Source organism: Bison bison, unplaced genomic scaffold, assembly GCF_000754665.1.
Source record: "Bison bison bison isolate TAMUID 2011002044 unplaced genomic scaffold, Bison_UMD1.0 scf7180017863888, whole genome shotgun sequence".
NCBI classification, from domain to species: domain Eukaryota; kingdom Metazoa; phylum Chordata; class Mammalia; order Artiodactyla; family Bovidae; genus Bison; species Bison bison.
In genome coordinates, this window is record NW_011494460.1 from 1,288,274 (window position 1) to 1,305,939 (window position 17,666).

The following is a 17,666-nucleotide window of genomic DNA, read 5'->3' on the forward strand; positions in this document are numbered from 1 at the left end:
CATCCACCACTCACTAATCTCGTGTGTGCCTGCTCAGCCACTAAGTTATGTCTGACTCTGCGACCCCATGGACTGTAGCCTGCTAGGCTCCTCTTTCCATGGGATTTTCCAGGCAAGAATACTGGAGTGGATTGTCACTTCTTCCTCCAGGGGATGTCCCAACCCAAGGATTGAACCTGCATCTCCTGCATTGGCAGGTGGATTCTTTAAACATGGAGCAACCTCGGTCTCATTTCATAGCTTCGTATGGGATGGACCCTTGGAGGCAGTGCTCTGTTTTCCTCCTGAGGCATTTGACAGTCCTCTGGAAAATCGCCACCCCTCCCTGCCCTGGGATGTAGGGAAGAAATGACTTGGGCCATATTTATTTTTCTTTCCTCAAATCATATTCTGATATTTGTCAATTTCCTCTTTCTCTGTGAATGTGGGGGTTTCTCATACGTTACATTTATTCATTCCTCTCCCTTTTCTTGCCTATCCTTTGAAGCACAGACTTCTGAGTATGGTCAGAGGTGGATGTGCCACAAAGCCAAGAAGCTCAAATTCTAGGGCTCCCTACTTGTGCAGGCTTCTTACAAAACCCTATGCCTACTTTCAATTTTTCTATTTTTAAAAAAGAAGGGCCCACACGTTGTGTCAACTTCTGGTTCACAAGTTCTGAATCCACTCCTGAGTATGGCTCACCTGAAGGCCTGTGGCACTTGTCAATAACAGAATTAATATCTAAGTGATTTGCTTCCTAGGGCTAGTAGCATGATGAGTCACCTTTCAAAGCCGACCTAGCCCCTGAAGTGATCAGTTACATTAATCCTATTCTTTGCCTGCCTTTAGTTCCTCTCTCAACCCCCTAATTTATTTTGTTCTCAACCTCCTTGGAATGTCTTTTCTCTCAACGCCAGGTTCTTAGCTTTCTCCTTTGACTGCTCTTATTTGAATTTTCCTTATTAGTTAAACTCTACCAGCACATAAAACCTCTTTGGATTCAATGGAAATTGTCTCTGCTCTTTTGTTAACAGAGTAAGTCGGTTGTTGAGTTCAGCTAGTTGGGAAAAGAATTTCAAGTGCTTTCGGCTCTGTGAATGTACCAAGACTCATTCACTGGGGTTGTTCTTTTCCAGGATTAAGAAAAACAGCAAGTCATACCTAAGAACAGTTCCAAGTAACCTCATTCTCATGGTGTTGGGGAACAATGATGGGCTTTGAGGAGTAGTTTTGGGAACTGCTAATGAAAGCACTCACTCCAAGCAGAAGTCCCTTCAGAATTCAGTTCATGGTCGCAGTGGCTTGTCACGTGGCCAACATGCTGAATCAGAGAACAACTGCCCACCCCGTGGTGCTCCGTTACTCCTTATCTGCCTTCTGTGAAAGCCGCAGATACAATAAACCCTAATGGATTTCGTGGCTGGGGTTTGGGGAGTTCTTTGAAAATAGGGTGAAAACCCTAGGCTTATTTATGCTGTCAGAGGGGATGTTCCAGAAAATTCTTTCAAGCAAGGAGAAGACACAGCTGGTCTATAGCTGTGCATTCTGCTTTTCCCACATTGGGAAGAGATTTTGTTCTTCTGAACATCCACACATCTTAGATTCATTCCACACCCACTCTCCAGTGTTCTTCGTCCTGAGCTGCCCCAGGGCCTGTGTGAACTGCATCAGCAGGTTTTCTTGCATGATGGTTTCTGTTGGGTTCAGCCAATGGGGTGCATTGTCAGGAGAGATTGGAGGGAAGGAGGAGAGTAAATCAGGGAATATATATTCTCAGCATCCTCTTGGTGACTGTGTCCCTCACCTGAAGATTAGTGTCCCTCTCCACACAGCATTTTCTGAGTTCAAAAAGTCTTCCTCTCCCTGCTTCATACAAGTTTAGCTCTTACTAGTCTATTCCTACAACCCCTGTGACTTCGCTATGCTCTGCTCACTCCTTTGTAAATCACCCCTTAATTTCACTCTTCTCAAATTCCCTGGACCTGCTGAAAAATCTCATGGGCAGAGGAACCTGAAGGGCTACAGTCCACGGGGTCGCAGAGAGTCAGACACGACTGAAACACACTCAAGTCCACAAATTCAGTTTTCCTTCCTGGATCCATCATTTCCTTGCTGGGACTTTAAACCACACAGTCTTTGATTCAAATTTAGGATTCGTGGGTTTAAATATAATTCAGATCCACTGCCAACAAAACTTCCTCCTGCTCCCCTGTCCTGCCCTGTTTCAAGTCTTCCTATAGTAGCTATAAGGACACACTCAGAATCCTAGAGTTGGTATACAGATTATTAGGATGAAGACATTTGAAATTCAATAGAAGCAAAAAGAAACCTTCTCAGAGCTTCCCTTGCTTAACTACAAACAGAAAATTTGAGAAGTGAGAACTGTCATATAAATTCCCTCTTCAGTGTGGCTTCTACTCCCAGAAGAGAGACCGAGTGAATCTACCATAAGATCTACTCCCCTTCAAGGGAGTTCTATGACTTTGAAGGAGACCAAAAAACCACTTGTATCTTTATAGAAAAGTATCACAAACTCTTATCTCATTTGTTCTAAAAACTATTTGTCCTTCCTAAAGAAACCTTTTTGTTTTTCCAATGGAAGCTGTTTCTCTCCCTTTTCTTTCTTCCACTGTGTTAGGTAGGTGAGCCTTTAACAGCTTAAGGAAAAAGCAGAGACATTACTTTACCAACAAAGGTCTGTCAAAGCTATGGTTTTTCTAGTAGTCATGTATGAATGTGAGAGTTGGACTATAAAGAAGGCTGAATGCCCAAGAATTGATGCTTTTGAACTGTGGTGCTGGAGAAGACTCTTGGGAGTCCCTTGGACTGCAAGGAGATCCAACCAGTCCATCCTAAAGGTGATCAGTCCTGAGTGTTCATTGGAAGGACTGATGCTGAAACTGAAACTCCAATACTTTGGCCACCTGATGCAAAGAACTGACTCATTGGAAAAGACCCTGATGCTGGGAAAGATTGAAGGCAGGAGGAGAAGGGGACGACAGAGGATGAGATGGTTGGATGTCATCACTGACTCAATGGACATGAGTCTGAGTAAATTCTGGGAGTTGGTGATGGACAGGGAAGGCTGGTGTGCTGCAGTCCATGGGGTTGCAAACAGTTGTACTCGACTGAGTGACTGAACTGAACTGAACTGAACCTTTGTTGGCTTTTCTATATGTGGGAATAACCCTTTTCTCCTATTAATCTGTATTTGGTCAGTTTAATTTGCAGACCGCAATTACTTAACATAAGAGGGTGAGGAAAAATTTTTTCTCCCTTACATATCTTAGCAAGTGCACATATTTCTTTTTAAATGGAACATATCAGTCCTTATCTTTGGAGACAATAAAAAAATTACAAGATATTACATGTGATTAGCACTCAGTTAAAATGATTTCACACAGGATTTGAAGGTGTTATAGAATAGAAGAATTTTAGAAAGAAATATGGGCAATTAGCTCTGGGAGTGTTTTGAGTTGGAACGTGGCATTTTTCACTTTACTCTTCCATTTCCCTTTTCATGCAGTCTCTAGAATGTCCTGACACCAGGATTAATCTGGAGACTTGGGAAGTAAATGAGTCTCTTTGTTCTTTTCCTTTCCCACACCAAAGGAAACACAACTCATTAGCTTAGGCTGACTGAACATTTATAAAAAACACTGGTTTTAGATGATTAGTCCCAGAATGGGTAGAAATTTGCCCAATCAAGAGTAATCTACTTATCCAAATTAAAACAAAATTGTATCTTGGATGAAAAATACTGCACAAGGGAATCCGTTGTTAATTGTTTTTGGACAATGGCTATTTTGGGTTTCATGGCACTGATATGTACACACCGCATTCAATAACTGGCTATGGATCTCTAGAGATATTAACCCCTCTAACAAGATGCTGGGAAGCATGAGGTGAGTTGGCCACCTCCAGCCATGACCACAACGTCAGACCTTACTGTGGCCACCATCTAAACACAGGATTTGGGAAAGATAAAACAACAAAAATCAAATTTAGAGGCAGCATGGGCTGGAATTTTGTGTGTCACCTTTTGAGAAAGAAAAGAATTTAATCATATCCAGATCTCAGGCCGTGGTAATCTCCAACTTTTTACCCAGGTTATTTTTCAAATTATAAGAAAACATTTATTTTTGAAATCAATCACTTTGCATTGTTTTCCTATCACAGGAAGACATCAATCATCTGTTTTTATAGGTGAGATGATGCTGGTACTTTCTACCTCTCTGTCCCCCTGTACTTATCTAAAAAGATACTGATGCAAGACCACTGGGAATGCCAAAGTCTATGCCAAAAGCTCTAAGCTCTTGGTTTAAAACAAAAGCTTCCCATAGTTTTCTCTGCCTATATTTTAGAAATCATTGAAATGTTGTCCTAGAAAGAGCTTAATCTACATCCCCTTAAAAGCCTGCTGTTATGTGTGCTGGAACCGGGAAGCAGGGAAGAAAAAGAGAAGGAAAGAAGACACTCGGGGTTCGGCATCTGTATTTTGTCCCTTGTGAATTCCAACAGAATGCTTTGTCGATTTAGAGTTAGCTCAAAGTTGTTTGGTCCCCAATAAAAGGCTGCAAAGTCTACTGAACAAATGGTTTGAGAGTTAAAAATGATTCCACTGTGCTAAGGCAGCATGAGGGACTTTCCTGGTCAAGTATCCACCTGCCAATGCGGGAGACATAGGTTTGATCCCAGGGTCAGGAAAATCCCCTGGAGAAGGAAATGGCAACCCACTCCAGTATTCTTATCTGGGAAACCCCACGGACAGAGCATCCTGGAGGGTTACAGTCCATGGTGTCACAAAGAGTCGGACACAACTTAGTGAATAAACAGCAACAGCAATAGAGGCAGTATGAAGACTTGACCAATCATGACGCCTTGAAACCAGCTACAGGTTTTCTTTGATCCATGATCAAGATCAGTTCTGACTTCTGTAGATTTTAGGTCATCTTCCCTCTGTGTCTCTATCATTTTATATAGATAATTAGGTAACTCAACTTGAATCAAGTAAAAATACATTACTTTGGGGGCTATTGAGGGTCACTCTGGATATTGGATTCTTATCCTTGTTTATTTACTTTTATTAGCTCTTTGGTCATAGCAGTGTTATGAAACTATGGTAAACTTTGTGCTGTGCTTGGTCTTTCAATTGTGTCTGATTCTTTGTGATCCCATGGATGGTAGCCCGCCAGGTTCCTCTGTCCTTGGAGATTCTCCAGGCAAGAATAATGGAATGTGTTGCATGCCCTGCTCCAGGGGATCTTCCCAACCCAGGGATTAAACCCAGGCCTCTCACAGATGGTTTATTTACTGTCTGAGTCACCAGGGAAGTCCAAGAATACTGGAGTGGGTAGCCTATCCCTTTTCTAGGGAAGCTTCTCTACCCAGGAATCGAACCAGAGTCTCCTGAATTGCAGGTGGATTCTTTACCAGCTGAGCTACCCAGGAAGCCCATGGTAAACTTTACCCTATTATATAACAGAACAGAACAAAACAAAAGCATTTATGTGTTCTTGTTCTGCTCATATGCAATTAAAAACTTATGAGTTGAGCTTCCCTGGTGGCTCAGTGGTAAAGAATCCACCTGCCAGAGCAGGATACATGAATTCAATCCTTGGTCTGGGAAGACCCCTCATCCCTTGAAGCAACTAAGCCCATGAGCTACAACTATTGAGCCTGTGCTCTAGAGCCCGGGAGCTGCAACTACTGAAGCCCACACACCGTAGAGCCTGTGCCCTGCAACAAGAGAGCCCACCGCAATGGGAAGCCCACACACTGCAACAAAGACCTGTCAGAGCCAAAAGTAAATAAATAAATAAGTGACCCCTTGAAAAAACTTCCTGATGTTCAAGCTGGTTTTAGAAAAGGCAGAGGAACCAGAGATCAAATGGCCAACATCCGCTGGATCATGGAAAAAGCAAGAGAGTTCCAGAAAAACATCTATTTCTGCTTTCTTGACTATGCAAAAGCCTTTGACTGTGTGCATCACAATAACCTGTGGAAAATTTGAAAGAGATGGGAATACCAGATCACCTGACCTGCCTCTTGAGAAATCTGTATGCAGGTCAGGAAGCAACAGTTAGAACTGGACATGGAACAACAGACTGGTTCCAAATAGGAAAAGGAGTACGTCAAGGCTGTATATTGTCACCCTGCTTATTTAACTTATATGCAGAGTACATCATGAGAAACGCTGGACTGGAAGAAACACAAGCTGGAATCAAGATTGCCGGGAGAAATATCAATAACCTCAGATATGCAGATGACACCACCCTTATGGCAGAAAGTGAAGACGATAACTAAAAAGCCTCTTGATGAAAGTGAAAGAGGAGAGTGAAAAAGTTGGCTTAAAGCTCAACATTCAGAAAATGAAGATCATGGCATCCGGTCCCATCACTTCATGGAAAATAGGGATGGGGAAACAGTGTCAGACTTTATATTTTTGGGCTCCAAAATCACTGCAGACGGTGACTGCAGCCATGAAATTAAAAGACGCTTACTCCTTGGAAGGAAAGTTATGACCAACCTAGATAGTATATTCAAAAGCAGAGACATTACTTTGCCAACAAGGGCCATCTAGTCAAGGTTATGGTTTTTCCTGTGGTCATGTATGGATGTGAGAGTTGGACTGTGAAGAAGGCTGAGCACTGAAGAATTGATGCTTTTGAACTGTGGTATTGGAGAAGACTCTTGAGAGTCCCTTGGACTGCAAGGAGATCCAACCAGTCCATTCTGAAGGAGATCAGCCCTGGGATTTCTTTGGAAGGAATGATGCTAAAGCTGAAACTCCAGTACTTTGGCCACCTCATGCGAAGAGTTGAGTCATTGGAAAAGACTCTGATGCTGGGAGGGATTGGGGGCAGGAGGAGAAGGGGACGACAGAGGATGAGATGGCTGGATGGCATCACTGACTCGATGGACGTGAGTCTGAGTGAACTCTGGGAGTTGGTGATAGACAGGGAGGCCTGGTGTGCTGCGATTCATGGGGTTGCAAAGAGTTGGACACGACTTAGTGACTGAACTGAACTGAACTGGAAAAAAAACTTGCAAGTTGATTGGATGCTCCTTCTAAAAATATTGCCCATTTTGGGGGCTAGGCTGCAAATCTGGGTCTTACACTTATTCGGTGGACTAGAGTGATTATGTGGTAGCAATAATGATGTGATTGGAATGTGGTTGGTAGTTTCATTGTTTCAACAATTACAGACTTTTGCCAGGTATTTGTAAAATATGTGTTTCCATAAATGACTATCTTGAGAAATGTCTTATTTATCTCAATTAAGTTTTAGGATTTTGGGGTGACCCTTCTTCAAGCAGCATGGCGGTTTCTCATTATCCTCAAGGGAATGATTTGGCTGAAAGGGTGGCACTGGGCATTAAAGATGTTAGGAAAAGGACTTCTCTAGTGGTCCATCCATTGGTTAAGACTCTGAACTCCCAATGCAGGGAGTCCGGGTTCTATCTCTCGTCAGGGAACTAGATCCCAAATGCGGCAACTAAGACCTGGAGCAGCCAAATAAAGAAATGAAAATAAATAAATGTTAAAAAAGATGTCAGGAAAAAATTATAGAAAGATATTGACTATAAACTCACCATTTTTTTTTCTTGTTTGACATGACATTCCACATTCAAAAAGAGAAGTCGTTTTGCAGAATCAAGAATGTGCACGTGGAGGATTTGCTTTGCTCAAGTAATGGATCCTTGAGACAGGAGTTTAGAAACTCCTGGGATCAAATAAGAACATAGTTTTCCTTCTTATGGGAATGGGAGTAGTAATAGAATGACCATTGTTCCTAAACAAGGCAGGTCAAGGTCACTGCAACCTTTCTGCATAGTTGCTTAAGAGAAAAGACTGGACATAGACACATCCTCAAGTCTGAAACAGCTTTGTTGAGTTTCCTTTTGTATCTAAAGGATTAGCTTTCACTGTGGGAGAGGTTGTAATTGGATTTCACCATGAAAGGAGATTGTAATTAGATTTCTCAGCAGGTCTATGAGTTCTGTCACTGGAAAAAACAGCAAAGGGTCTGAATAATCTTCCCTCTAGCTAGAAGGGTAGTCCAGCCAAGCCTGCAGAGACTGGTCTGAAAGGAACGGGTAGAATGGGCCATGTGAGTGTCAGCCACCCTTGACCTCTGACAGAGTGATCTCAGCTCTGGTCTCCAAGACTAAGTGTGCGGTCCTTCAGGTTGAGGGTAGAAAGCAGTGCAAGTGATAGCTAAATATTGCTTGGCATTTGGTAGGAAACATAGGACGTTCCTCCTAGTGAAGCCCTCTGACTCTTGGTCTCTCTGTCTCTGGGTTTCCTAAAAGTTCTACTTCTTAGAGAAGGCAAGGGCACCTAAAGTTTGGCATATTCTAGAATTTGGCATTCTCCATCTAGATTTAGACAGAATTTACACAAACAGCCAGAAAACATTTTGGGCTCTGTGGTTCATTTTGAGTTCTTATTTGTATTGGTTCCATTTCAGTTTCCATAATATTTTCTAGAAATTTAAATTGGAATAGGATTGGGTCAGAGTAGGTATTGTATTTGATTTATTTTCAGTTCCTATAGATTTTTTTTTAAAAAAAGAACATGAGTTTAAATTTACATTTTAAATGTCACATTTTATTTTTAAAGTCCTGCTTGTTGCCTTGCCATATAAATCTACTAACTCCAACCATCTATCTCCATGGGGTACTCCAAATCTTTCTGTATCTCTTCTCTCTTCTTATCTCCCTGCTCTTTCTTTTTCTCCTAAGTGTTGACAAGCTGTCTGACCACTGAACTGGAATGGAAACATGGCCTTCCGTGCCTTTAAAGTTAGGAATGGGCTTGGAGTCTACTCTTTTCCATCTCTTGTGTTGGCTACGTCGACTCCTTGGAAATCTTAGTTCTGTTATCCTTTCGAGATTTTGTAATTGAATTCTCATGTTGACTCGAGATCCTCAGGCAGCCAGTATATACTCTACCATTGTTGGTTCCTTCATTGGCCGCCTCCGCCAAACTTATAAGTCCTACTCCTTCTCTTTGAGACCTAGGAAACTTCCTTTACCATTTTCGGTTTTCAAGGCAGATGATGACTACTTGATCTGATCATCTTGCCTCATCGGAAGTAAGAAGAACTGAACACGACATAACATATGCCCTAGAAAAAGGAGAGGTTTGCACTGAGCGTTTGCCCTGTTACTTTACTTTTCTTCTTACTGTTAGAATCTTGTTTCCCGGCATATGTATGTCCACACTTCCAAATAAGGCCAGGTATCTTTGGTGAAGTTTGTTTATATCAGGGGAAGACTGTAGGCTGCTATTTTTAGTAATTATTACAGCTATGGAAAAATTTCCCTTCAAGGAAATGGAGTGAACAAAATGATTATTATAGATATTTCATAATCAGACTCAAACAGAACATTCTCCTCCATCCTGCCTTTACACATAGCCAAGTTATCAGAGAGCAAATCCCTTAGTCACATTTTGGCTAAGGTATACATGTTGTTACCTGATCCAGAGTTAATTCTGTTGCTTCAGGGCTTTTAAAGTATTAGTGAATCTCTTGGGAGAGCTCTGTATCTGGGTGTTACAGTAATCTGAAGGATTAAGAAAGATGGCTTTCTATTTCGAGATCTCTGCTGAATCATCATTTGATATCAAAGTGTTTCAGACCTTCCAGTGTATGATACACTCAGACTCACAGATGCAGACATTTCTAAGGCTCTGACCTTCACCTGCCTGTCTTCTTGACTAATTGAACCTACATCACTTTGCCGACAAAGGTCCATATATTTAAATCTATGGTTTTTCCAGTAGTCATATACAGATGTAAGAATTGGACCTTAAAGAAAGCTGAGCACTGAAGAATTGATGCTTTCAAAATGTGGTGCTGGAGAAGACTCTTGAGAATCCCTTGGACTGCAAGGAGATCAAACCAGTCAATCCTAAAGGTAATCAACCCTGAATATTCATTGGAAGGACAGGTGCTGAAGCTGAAGCTCCAATATTTTGGCCACCTGATGCGAAGAGTAGACTCTTTGGAAAAGACCCTGATGCTGGGAAAGATTGAGGACAGGAGGAGAAAAGGGCAACAGAGGATGAGATGATTGATATCATCGACTCATCAACTCAAAGAACGTGAGTTTGAGCAAGCTCTGGGAGACGGTGAAGGACAGGGAAGCATGGCATTGTGCAGTCCATGGGTCACAAAGAGTTGGACATGACCGAGCAACTGAACAAAAACAACAACTATGGGATTCTAGGCAGGGATAGATACAGTTCATACCCATTGGATCTTCAATTCTAACCAGAATTGAATATTAATCATGACTCAAGCAGAGGATAAATACTTTAAGTGCTTAGGGAAAGGGTGTTATGGGGACCTGCTTAGGCTTCATGTCTCCCACTGCCTTGCCCCTTCCCCACAGAGGAGCTGGCCTTCTCTCTGTTCCTCAAATATCCCATGATCCCTCCTGCTACAGGGTCTTTGCACGAAGTATTGACACACTCAGAATTCTCTTGCCAGCACCACTTGCCCCAACCACCACTGCCCAGCACACACAGTTCTCATAGTGTTAATCTTTGTTTAGCCTTTGGATCAAGGGAAGCCATCACTGACCTTGAGTGGAGGTCAGGTTCCTTATATACTTTCTTAGAACAAAGGTGCTTTGCCTTCTTAACACTTAGTAATCAGCATATAATTATACACAATTCATGCTCCATATAATACAAACTCCCCCTGCCCCAAATCAAGCCACAGAAAAGAGGGATTTGCAGAAAAGAGGGATTCTAGTACTTCTGATGTCTCCTACATGAAAGGTCATGATCTCAGTTATTTCATTTTCAACAACAAAGCACCATTTCAGGCAAACAGCCTGAAACGATCTCAAGCAAGGCTTATTTTTGATCTTAAGAAGGTCACCTGGGCAAGAAAAAGGGAGATGAAGATATTTAAGGCAGATTTGGTAATTATTCCTGAGGCATGACTTCATTTTTGCAAGTGTTGGAATCACACAGTTTTAGAAAACCACACTTTATAGACTCAGGTGGTTTTAAATAAGCCCTTTAAAGAGCACTGGAAAAAAGTCATATAGAAGGTCATTAAATGTAGAGATCATAACCAGAGGATGAGAATTTATGCCTGGGGCTCAAATCTGCAGACTCAGCAGATTTCTGAGAAGTGACCTGCAGAAGATGGCTGATGCACGTTTCTCTTTAGATAATTACAGAGTCGATCCAGTGAACACAATGATGCTAAAGATGCACAGAGAGAGTTTTAACAATGTCGTTTCATGAAATAGGAGAATGGAAAAAATTATTTTTAGAAGCATAAAATATTTAAAATGATATGAGATTTAAAATAACGTATTTGTAACAATAGAGTAAGTGTCCTAGGTATACATTACAATATATTATCCATCTGTGCACTTAGGCTGGCCAAAGACTTTGGCTGAGGATCTTCTCATTAGAAAAATGAAGGTGACTTTTTGTTTGAGGTCACTTTAGTTCGGAGAAGGCAATGGCACCCCACTCCAGCACTCTTGCCTGGAGAGTCCCATGGACGGAGGAGCCTGGTGGGCTGCAGTCCATGGGGTTGCACAGAGTTGGACACGACTGAGCAACTTCACTTTCACTTTTCACTTTCATGCATTGGAGAAGGAAATGGCAACCCACTCCAGTGTTCTTGCCTGGAGAATCCCAGGGACGGGGGAGCCTGGTGGGCTGGCGTCTTTGGGGTTGCGCAGAGTTGGACACGACTGAAGTGACTTAGCAGCACTTTATGTTTGGGAAAAGATACTTTTTTAAAAAAAATTATCAAAATCTAGTTGATTTACAATTTTGTGTTAAGTTCTGCTGTACAGCAAAGTGATTCAATTATACACACACACATATATATGTTCCTAACAAAAATATATATTTTTCCACTTTTTATTACTGCAATGATTTGATTAATACCTGTCTCCCTAACTACAGAGTAAGTGCTACAAGAACATAATCTTTCTCTGTTTGCACCTGTAGTATTCCAGGCATTTCACACAGAATTGTTGTTCATTCGCTCAGCTGTGTCCAACTCTTTGTGACCCCGTGGACTGCAGTATACCAGGCTTCCCTGTCCTTCACTATCTCCTGGAGTTTGCTCAAACTCACGCTCATTGATTTGGTGATGCCATCGTATTAGTCATTTGAGACATAAGATAAAAATATTATTTGTTTCATGACCTGAAGAAATAAGTAATATTTCAACACTGAGGAAACTAAAATGGATTTTTTTTTTTTTTGGCTGCACCATGTGGCAACAGAATCTTAGTTCCCTGACCAGGGATCAAACCAGTGCCCTCTATGGTGGAAGCACAGAGTTTAACCACTGATCTGCCAGAAATTAAAAAAAAAAAAAAGCATGTTAATGAAAGATAAGGTGCTTTGATATCTTTTGCCCTAGCATTAATTAAGATGAGAAGACTTTTTTTTACTCTTTATAAAGGTAAAAATCCTCAATTATTCCCTTTTATTCTCTTAAGACACTCAAGGGTTCGTGTTTATACAGTGACAATTCTGAGGCCTGTTTTCATTACAGTTTACTTACTGGGAAATTCAAGGTTCAAAAAGGTCATTCTTATCAGGGTTGGACCTAATGAGAAGAGTATTAAAAGAGCTACGACTTCTTGAGCACTTCCATCCATTGTTTCAGTGAACCCTAGAACAATCTATGAATTAGCTGTTATTCCCACTTAAGACACAGGGGAAACTGAGGCTTGGGGGGCTTCACAGCCAACCTTTTCCACTGGTCAGAATCTTTAATAAGAGTCTTACACACAGTAGCTCATGCAATTCCCATGACAAATTTATGACCACTATTATCTTTCTTTTATATATGGGAGGATGAGGTGAAGCGTGGAGACGATAAAAATCTAGAGAGTCTGAGTGCCAGGATTCCAGGAAACCTGCCCATGTATCCTCTTGATTGGTAACCACTTGCGTGAGCTCATGGTGAAGCTGGGAGGCGGTAGTGGGAACTCGGAAAATGGCTCTGTTGTGGGATGTGCAGCCTGTGCTAGAAAGTGAGGTCCTTGCTTTTTTTTCCTCCTTGGCCTTCCTGGTGATTGCTCCCTGCACTCCACAGTACAATGGTCACCATTTAGTGACTTTCTTGTTCATTGTCTTTACATCCATTCACTGACTTTTTAAAGGAAATGTTTGGCTACTGCCGTTGCTGTACATAAGTTGGTTGCATAATAGGAAGGAAAGAAGCCAGGACGGGAGGCTCCATTTCCAAAGAAGGCTTTTCAAAGCCGACTCAGAGTGATTTCACAGAGAGGGTTGTGAAACTCGAGTCTCTCTATACGCTTTCATTGCTATGACGACAGGAGGCTCCTGCTGCATGTAGCCAGAAAAAGCAGCTGACATTTTGGTCCTAGGAACATAGGGGAGAGGTTTACAAAAACAAAAAACAAAACCCAAACCCTGGCGTGTGAATTTCAGTTAGAGAAAGAAAGAAAGAAAAAAAAAAACCAAACCCCTAAGAGCAAGTCAAAACCCCTATTCTTGCCTTTAGAAAAGATAAGAAAGGAGAAATGTTGGGGCCTTCTCTCCTGTCCAAGTAGCCAATAAAACAGATTTGAGCACAAAGCCCTATTTCGTCTCACCCCTCTTAACAGCAATCTGAAACAGAAAGCTCACTTTGGTTTCACTTGACTTGGCCATTATGAAGCAACTAATTGATAAAGCAGTAATACTTTATGTTGAGCTTCTCCCCCCACTGCTCCCCCCCAACACACACACACACAAGGGAACTCACTAGGGTCAGATTTATTTATTTTTCCATTTCTTTGGATCAAAAGAAAATTCAAAGAATATTTCTTTCTTGACCCCCAATTTTACTGCAAGAAAAATTATTCCAAGTGTGTAATCAAACACTTCCTCACTAGATTGGGGTTGACCTGTATACAATATTGATACTTTGTATAAAACAGACAATTGATGGGGACATACTACATAGCACAAGGAACTCTACTTAGCGCACTGCGGTGACCTAAATAGAAGGAAAATCTAAAAGGAGGGGATATATGTATACATACGGTTGATTGCTTTTGCTATGCAGGAGAAGCTAACACAACATTGCAAAGCAACTATGTTTCAATACAAATGAATTAAAACAAAAACAAAAACTTCTTCACTGTGTGTCTAGTATTCTGCCAAGTGCTGCACCTGACATTAAAAAAACACCTTATTTAAATCCTACAACGACCCTAGTGGAGGCATTATTATCACTATTTGCTTAACAGATGGGTAAATTCAGTCCAGAAGGTGTGATGTGACCCCGCAAGCTCACATAGCCTGTAAGAGGCAGAAGTCAGGATTTAAACTCAGGTGTGTAAGACACTGAAACCCATGCTCTACCTACTTTTCTAGGCATAGACCTGGCATTGTCATTTTATTTTACAGTGTGTGTAACTACAAGGAAGAAATCCTGAGGGAAAACCTAGAATAAATTCCCTTTCTACAGAGTTCCATTCATATTAGTTATGATCGATAGATTGATTCAAATGTATCAGGCATAGCTAATTTCCTCTCAATTCTCACAACAGATTGCTAAGGCAGTAACTAATTTTAAGACCCCAATTTCCGCAAATGAGGGCACTGAGGATCAAAGAGTCATTTTCACAAAGTCACAGACCCTGGTAAAGCCCAGATGTAAACCAGATCTGTATGTTTAAAGAGCCCATGATCTTACTCATTTTGTTACACCATCTCCCTACAATCAGTCAAGACCATACCACACACTCTATTCCCCAGACTTCTGACCATCTTTTAATGCCCAAGATAAAAATCAGGCTAGCCTCAGGTGGTACCACCATTGTAAGCACAGCCCTTGGGAGAAGATGCTCTGTGGGCCTTGTGTGAACCAGTTCCTAGCCTAATTGGACATCCCTTGGGCATCCAGGCCTACAGGGGAAGTTCCTCTGAATTTCTGGGGCTTCCTTCTCCTTCACTGGAGGTTGTTCCAAAATCATATGTGGAGTTTGAAAAATAATCATTTATATTCTTGGGGGAAAAAGATTCCCAACACATTCTGGACCTTCTTAAATAAAATAGCAATGTTTTACATTACAGATCAACTGAATAAAAATAACAAGCAGTTGAGAGGAAATGAAATGAAAAATGTTTGAAACTGTCCAGACACATCATTATTCATTTCATTTCTGTCATCACTATTTATTATTTTTACTTAGTTGATAAGTGAAACTGTGCCTGAGTGCCTATTGGGGATTAAACACCAAAGGATCTGGAAAGGAAAGCCCAGGAATTGAATTGCTAAATGGCTGTACAAAAATTCCCTGAAAGAAAATAAACAAGATTCACTAATAACATGTATATATTGTTTTCCAAAATGTGGAAAGCAGCACTGGGTGGTCAGCAGATGGAGCACACTGCTGTGCTTTGCTGGATCTTACTGGATGGACGGAAATACAAACTTAAATATTTCCTGAAAGGGGTGTCCTTTTTTTTTTTTTTAAATAGTCATAGTGAATGATAGTCATAACCATCAGGGTTGAGCTGAATAAGCTGTGAACTGAAAAAGACTGATATCCACGAGAAAGGGGAGAATAAAAAAAAAAAGGATTTCTGCTGAGTTGGACCAAGTGGACATTTCTATTCAGTGTACTTAGGCCCTGGGCCAGAGGGGAGCTCGGATATAATGCCAAGGTGACATATTTAACCTCTTTGCAGATTAATGGCAGTTCAAAAGGGATACACTCTCCGCAAGACCTCTTGGTTATAGATCAACAGTGTTGATCTGCAGTTGAAAGCACGGCTTTCTCCTGCAGGTGACCTCTAATTCCCAGGAGGAATGAGGGAGCATGGCTTGCATTATTGTTTTATTTTAGAAGACAGAGTCAGAAATGAATATACCTTACAATATAGGAGTTATGATAATTTTTTAGCTCTTTGATTCCCTTCCCCCTTTATCTCTTCCTAAATAAGACATTATTAGGAATTAGGAATTTTGTGTATGTGAGTATGCATCCTAAAAAAATAATGGAAGGAGACAAGAGACACTGAGTCAGAAAACTCTAAAAGGAAATCGGGAAAAAAATAGTCACAATAACTAAAGAAATGATCAAAGATGAATATAATACTATAGAAATTTTCTTATCTTTTGGAAAAGCAAAATGTTCCATTTCTACATTGCTATTAGGTAAAAGACTGGGACAGTGGTGATGATTGAATAACTTTAGATAATTTAAACAGGGAAAACACCCAAATTACTTTGATTTGAAAGTTCATTTTTAACAACCACTTTCCTTTTGATTTATTTAATACAGTTAGTCAAGTATTTCTGCAAAACACATTTCAGGATTTCAGACTTCACCAAGATCTGAATGCTAGTCTGGCCAACAATATTTTTCCATTTCTAAGCATCATTTATTAGTATTTGCTCTTTAACCATGGGGAAGAAAAGGAAACATGAATTCTAGTGTTAAAATTCCCTAGTAAGTAGTTTTTCTGTAAATCATGCAAAAGGATTTTTTTTTTCATTGTTGTTGTTAACAAGTGGCTTTGTATTAGGCAAAAATATTAGACCTCTCTGTCTGATCATGCAAACTAGGTTAACAAATACAATTAAGTCAATACAGTAAACTTCTTAAAATTTACCTTCAGGTAGGTGGCTGGACCCAGAGCCTTGGCAGAAAATTGCAGCTGAATCCTGTCTTCGCACACAGCCTGGAAATAAGTTTGACAAATGCCCAATATTCTTTAAATCTCTGTCCTTGTTTAGCTCTGCTTCTTTGCCCAGAAACACATTCAGGTCTATTGGAGTTGAAATTCTGCTGCTCTGTCAACTCGTCAGGGTCTGAGGTGACGGACGAATTCGGAGGTTGGCACTGGGACGTATTTCAGACTGTCATCGTTTTTTTTGTTGCAGATTCCCGCAGTTCTCCGGCGGTCCAGCCTCTCCCGAGGAGGGCGAGGGTGGGCTGAGCGTCACAGGCAGTGCAGACCCGTGGGAAGGAGCTCACTCTGCCCGAGAGAATGGGGTTAACTGTCCTCCCCTCAAGCTGTTGTTCTCAAAGGCTCATAACTTGGCCAGAATATAAGCACTTGGCTCCTTATGCCTTTTTTTTTCCCCCTTCTCTTTTTCAAACAACTCTGAAAGGTTTTACAAGCAGGATCTCTTTTTGGGGGTTTTTAAATTTTAAAAGAGACTGAAAAGAGACTCCATGCTGTGGTTTCTTCCTAAAGGAAATTGGAGGGGGGATGGGGGTTAAAGAAGGGGAAAGAATAATCGTAGCAGATGCATTTTCTATGTCCCCTGTGCAAAAACTGTTCTCACGAATGCGTCTGAATTTATTAACAGCAGGATATTGCAGGTACTTTAACCTTTTCAAAAGATGACCTTCAGAAATTTACATATATATGAAGCACTATTCCTTCATCGTATGTTGATCCAGAAATGTTGCAATTCATAAACCATTCTTTCCGCAACAGAACTCCCTACCATAACCCCCTGTATAATGATTGATCTGTAAGAGGGAGCTTTCCCATGAAATAGACTTAGCATTTTCCTTACTTCTATATGTGTCTCATCTCTTCCACTGCAACTTCTACATTTATTGAACATTTGTTATGTGTCAGACATTGGTTAACAGTTTTTTACGCACCCGTCTCAGTTGATCCTGCCCAGTCTACATGAAGTGACCATCAC

General features: G+C 41.0%; 1 protein-coding gene across 1 annotated transcript in view; it reads right to left on the reverse strand.

The window, feature by feature from the left end:
• The window catches only part of SPARCL1 (SPARC-like 1 (hevin)), a 53,132-nt gene extending 35,827 nt beyond the window's left edge, over nucleotides 1-17,305 (reverse strand). The window contains exon 1 of the mRNA XM_010833787.1: nucleotides 16,616-17,305. The gene's annotated coding sequence lies outside the window, so the exon portion shown is untranslated. The remainder of the gene's footprint in view (nucleotides 1-16,615) is intronic.
• Between the last annotated feature and the right edge of the window lie 361 nt (nucleotides 17,306-17,666).